This window comes from Petaurus breviceps, unplaced genomic scaffold, assembly GCF_028583685.1.
Source record: "Petaurus breviceps papuanus isolate PSGF00001 unplaced genomic scaffold, PetGlider_PUasm1.0 90730, whole genome shotgun sequence".
Taxonomy (NCBI): domain Eukaryota; kingdom Metazoa; phylum Chordata; class Mammalia; order Diprotodontia; family Petauridae; genus Petaurus; species Petaurus breviceps.
The window spans coordinates 11,006,229-11,012,284 of record NW_027187324.1 but is presented as its reverse complement, the minus strand read 5'-3'; the positions used below and the strand labels follow the sequence as shown (position 1 = coordinate 11,012,284).

The following is a 6,056-nucleotide window of genomic DNA, read 5'->3' as shown; positions in this document are numbered from 1 at the left end:
GGCTGCATGGAGAATGGATTAGAGAGGGGAAAGACTTGAAGAAGGCAGACCTACCAGCAGGCTATTGTAGTAACCAAGGATAGAAATGAAGAAGGCCTGCACTAGAGTGGTGGTAGTGTCAGGGGAAAGGTCTTGTAAAGGTGAATTGACAGGCCGTGGCAACAGCTTGGATATTGGGGGGGGGGGCAGGGAGGGAGGGTGGTGAGAGATAATGAGAAATACATTGACATAATCACGTCATTTTTTAACTTTTATTATTGATATAATCAATTATGTTAATAGTTTTCCTTATGTTAAACCATACCAGCATTCCTGGCATAAATCCCATTTGATCATAATGTATAATCTTTGCAATATAGTGTTGTAATCTTTTAGCTAGCATTTTAATTAGGATTTTTGCATCCACATTCATTAATGAAATTGGGCTATAATTTTCTTTCTCTGTTTTTACTCCTCTTGGTTTAGGTATCAGTATCATATGTGTTTCATAAAAAGAGTTTGGGAGGATCCCTTCTTTACCTATTATTCCAAATAATTTATTTAATGTTTTGATTAGTTGATCTTCAAATGTTTGATAAAATTCACTCATAAATCCATCTGGTCATGCTGCTTTTTTTCTTAGGAAGTTAATTTATGGCCTGTTCACTTTATTTTTCTAAAATAGTTCTATTTAGATATTCTATTTCCTCTTTAGAATCCAGGATGACTACTAGGTTGTGAGCCTGGAGTACTAGAAGAATGGTTTGGTCCTCTACAGTAATAGAGAAGGTAGGAGTGGGGGAAGTTTTAGGGGGAAAGACAATCAGTTGTGTTTAAGATGTCTACTGGACATCCATTTTGAGATGTTTGAAAGACATTTGGATATGTGAGATTGGAGGTCAGCAGAGAGATTGGGTCAGGAAAGGTAGATTTGAAAATCATCAGCATAAAGATGGTAATTAAATTCATGGGAGCTGATGAGGTCACCAAGTGAAGTATTATTGAAGGAGAAGAGAGTCCAGGACAGAGCCCTGGGGAACACCCACTTTTAGTGGGCATGATCTGAAAGAGTATCCAGAAGAGGAGACAGAGAAGGAGCAATCATTTAAGTAAGAGGAAAACTAGGAGAGGATAGTGTACCAAAACTGCAGAGAGAAGACAGTATCAAGGAGGAAAGAGTGACCAACAGTGTCCAAGGTTGCAAAGAGGAAAGAGTGACCAACAGTGTCCAACATTGAAAAGAGGTCAAGGAGTGAGAAAAGTCTATTGGATTTGGCAACTAAGAGATCATTAGTAACGTTGGAGAAAGCATTTTCAGGAGAATAATGAGGTCAGAAACCAGATTGTAAGAGGTTAAGAAGAGATTATACTTTTTGTATGCAATTGTTGCCTTCTTCATTAAAGTGGATAGGGGTTATTTCATTCTTTTTATTTGTATTTCAGTGCCTTTCTCAGTGCTTAGCCTGCCATATGCATTTAATAGATGTTAATTGACTGAAAAAAGATATATATTTTTTAAGCAATCGGGATTAAGTAACTTGCTCAAGGTTACATGGCCAGTTATTTCTGGGTGTGGTGCTAAGTATCTCAGCCCGGATTTGATTCCCAGGTCATCCCAACACTGGGGCCAGTGCTCTTACTCACTGAGCCACCTGGCCGCCCCTGAAAAAGATATTTATTAAGCATTAATTAATATGCCAGGCATCATGCTAAGTAATAGTGGGGTACAAAGACAAAAAAAAAAAGAAGCAAATCCTGTTGTCAAGGAGCTAATATTCCATCTCAACTTTAACTAGTTGTCTTTACAAGCCTTTCTTCAAGTATTAGAGTATGCTCATGGCGCTCTTTAATGCTTTCTCTGCTTAACTATATTCCTGATCCAACTCCAGGTAGGCTAATTTCCAACAGTCAGCCCCGCTTTCACTCTCTTCCTTCAAAAAGCCATTACTCTGTGCTAACAATATGACTATGATTAGATATTTTTAAAGACTTGATTTTTCTGAGAAATATTTCTGGAAATTCTTCTATGTCCAACTTTAGAACTATAAAACTGATATATAACTATTATGACTAATTTTTCTCTCTCCTATTATGGATGATAGTCTGTTATATCAATAAGCATAGTCTCTGCATTTGGACTTTTGATCAAAATGTTCTGTCTAGTAGATTGGTTATGTTATATGCAAATATTTGCAAGTAGTTTAAGATAATTAAAAGAGACCACGATAGATGCCTGTTACTGTAGCTACATTTCAAAGCTGAAATAAACCTTTGTGCCAATATATTTTTGGACCGTGTCCTGCAGTGATCAAAGGCAGATACCAAAGCACTCTTCTAGCTAAATGAAATTGCATATTAGAATTTCATTAATAATGGACAAATGCAAGTCTCTGATGTATACTTAGAAGCAGTTGAGTCAAAGAGAACCAGGGCAGGGCTCATCTGTATCTATGTCTGTATCCATAGATATAGCTATAGTTATAGATATGTTCTATATATCTAGTATCAAATGCCCTCTGAATTGATGATTGTGTAGTAATATTGCCAATATACAATGGAACTATAATGCATGAAATGGATGACAAATGCATGAGAAATAGTACTACAATGCATGCACAGAATTTATATATGCTAAGACAATTATTCAGGGATAAATCACAGTTGCTGGGCAGTTGGTAGAGCAATGGATAGAACACTGTACTTGGAATCACAGAGAGTTATCTTCATTAATCCAAATATGGCCTTAAACACTTACTGAGTAACCCGGGGCAAGTCACTTATCCATGTTTACCTCACTTTTCTTATCTGTAAAAAAGAGCCAAAGAAGGAAATGACTCCAGTATCTTTGCTAAGAAACAAAACAATACCCCCCCCAAAAAAACAAAAACAAAAATGGGGTAACAGATTTTGGACACAACTGGAAATGATTCAACAACAACAACAAAAAATCACAGTTGGCTGTGTCCTTCATGATGGGGCAAGGGTGCAAAAATACAATTGCCTCAAAAATTCCTCCTGGACCTCTTCAGGTCTTTAATTTGGTAAATGGTTATTGCTCATGTAGGTACTTGAAGATGGTTTGGACCAATTTGGTGTGCTGGGTAGAGTCCCAGGAACAGATTAGTATATAATTATCTAAATACTACCCTTTGCTAATCCAGTAAATCGTGAAACACTAAATTTGTGAACATCTGAAAAACTGTTGGAACACCATTCAACAAAAATGTCATGACCTAGTAAACATAAAGGTCACAAAACATGTCTAGAAAGCTATCTTTCTTTTATTCTTTCAGATCTGAACTAGGCTATATGTGACTCAGAAATCCATTCCTTTGAATAATGCCACTCTTGCAGTGACTTAGATCTATTTGCAATCAAATCAGACATATAAGGAAGGGATACTGGATCCCAAAATTCAGGGTTCTTCCTTTTTAATGAATAACACCAAGGGTCCTACAGGGGAGGTAGAAAACGAAATTAACCTCTTTTTTTTGTGTTTTTTTTTCCCCAGGAACTCTTTCAGAAATATTGCTTTTGAATTCATCAGTGATTCAGCCAACTAAATCTAGGAGTCCTAGGCTTTATTTAGGCTTGTCATTTTGTCTACTTGTTCTCATAGATGCTTACCTGGTCATTGATATGAACTGATTGGGAAGCCCATTAATTGTTACGCCTATCACTTAATAACAGTGTGCTCTTTAAAATGTCTGACTTTCAGCATGGGTTTCCTTAGTTATTAAAATATTATTTTAATTTTAAAGGTTTTTGGGGGGTAAATTTAATGACACAATTCTAGAAAGAAATTTTTTTAATAGTATCTCAAACTCTTCCTTTTAATATTCTGAACCTATCTCAGCTCTAAATCTATGATCCTACCTTTTACTTTCAAATTCTATAGGAATGGTTTTCCTCATTTGGGTCTCACATGAAGCTTTTATGTAAATTTGTTTGAATTTCTCTTGCTTTCTATTTTTTAAACATGATACTGTTCATAATTTTCTGCCAGCCTCTTCTACTTTAGTATTTCACCAGTGAGTTTGTATTCTAAATAGATGCTTCCATTGACTGTCACATCAATCTACTTGGTGAAGAAGAAATCTAATGTTGACTAAGGTAATTTCTGGACTTCTTTAGTCTTTTCATCACAGAGGCTATTTACATTGATTAAATTTTTTCCAAGAAATAGTGATTATCAAGATGAAAACTTTTACTTTTTATAATTTCAAATCTTTACTATCGATGGGTTACTTAAAACTGCCATGTTAAAGATATTACCATTGTTCATTGTGTCTCTTCATCTTTATTCTTTCTTTAAAATTGCATATTGATTTGACCTTTGTTCTATATAGTTGAGGGTCTGACTACACAAAAACAGCTGTTTCCAAGATGATTCTCACATGACAAACCAGCAATTTCTTCTTTTTATTAATTTTTAGTCAATTTAATTTTTAGTGACGTTTGGTGCTCTCTATGTCTAGGGCCTTTTGGCTTGTTTCTATGCAGCACATGCTCTGGACTTACTCTCTTAATCCTATTTAGACTTTTAGTTCAGGTTATCAAAGGGTAGCCACCTATATCTTTCCTCAGAATTCAGGGGAAGGCCTAGAAGTGCTTTTTTCTTTTCTTTTTTTTTTTAAATAAAAAAAATTATATTTACTTAGAAGCATTCAGAATGTCAACAAAACAGCTGCAACTTTTTGTTTTTGTTTTTGCAATTACAGAGTGGTATTCAGTTAACATAACAACAATTATTTCATATGCTGCATCAAAGACAACTGAAGATGAAAATGAACTACATCCCCATATATAACTAATTTGTGCTGTGCACCAACAAGAACCTGCTTTAAATTTCCATGCCAATTTGCAACCCCCATACTGTACCAGGCAAGGTTAGTGGCTATTGAAAATACCACTAAAGGACAGGGCTATCTAAAGACACATTCAGTAGTGTGTTAACTATACAAAAAAAGACACTGTACAGTTTAAAAACAAATCTTACACAGCCTTACATTTCAATTTTTTTTTTCTTTAAAAGGAGTGAGTTGTGTACAGGGGGGTTAAATGCTTTATAGAAAAGAAAAAAACTGCTCTAGAACCAACTTATTCATCGTCATCATCATCTTCTTCATCCTCCTCATCATCTTCTTCATCCTCCTCCTCATCTTCTTCATCTTCCTCATCTTCCTCCTCCTCCTTCTTTTTCTTGCTCTTCTCAGCCTTGACAACTCCTCCCTTTTTACCCACATCAGGTTTTCCTTTAGCCCAGTATGCAGCAATATCCTTTTCATACTTTTCCTTCAGTTTAGCTGCCTTCTTTTCATAAGGTTGCTTGTCATCTGCAGCAGTATTATTCCACATTTATCCCAGTTTTTTTGCCACATCTCCAATAGAAAGACCAGGATGCTCCCCTTTGATTTTGGGACGATACTCAGAACAGAATAAGAAAAACTCCAAAGGAGGCCTCTTCGGTGCATTGGGATCCTTAAACTTCTTCTTTGTTTCTCCTTTAGGTGGTATGTAGGTTTTCATTTCTCTTTCATAAGGAACCTTATCAGCTTTAGCCATGTCCTCAAATTTCCCTTTCTCTTTAGCAGACATTGTCTTCCACCTTTCTGAGCATTTTTTAGAAAATTCTGAGAAGTTCACAGAAGCATCTGGGTGCCTCTTCTTGTGTTCCCCTCAGCAGGTTTGCATGAAGAAGGAATATGAAGACGTTTTCCCTCTCGGCTTCTTAGGATCACCTTTGCCCATTTTGATTACTTTCCCTCAGCACCGAACAGAGTAGCCCGGTGCCCATCCGGCTCTTACTTGCCCCGGCGCTATCTCTATGGAGCTCAATATCCTGCAATCAAAGTGCTTTTTTCTTTAAATTTATATTTATTTATTTATACTTTATGGAATAAAACAAGTATTTCCATAACAGTGTAATAAAAAAGATTGCAAATGAAATTGCAAATCTATTAAGTACAACTTGCTATTCTTTTGAAATATATAATAAAGCTATGATGCAAGTTTCTTTTCTTTTTTCTTCATTTTTTTCTTCCCTCCCCACCCCACCCTAGAGATGGCTATCATTA

General features: G+C 35.9%; 1 pseudogene; it reads right to left on the bottom strand.

Annotated features, from left to right (window-relative positions):
* Positions 1–4,673: 4,673 nt before the first annotated feature.
* On the bottom strand, positions 4,674–5,823 carry LOC138145159 (high mobility group protein B1-like; annotated as a pseudogene).
* Positions 5,824–6,056: the final 233 nt, after the last annotated feature.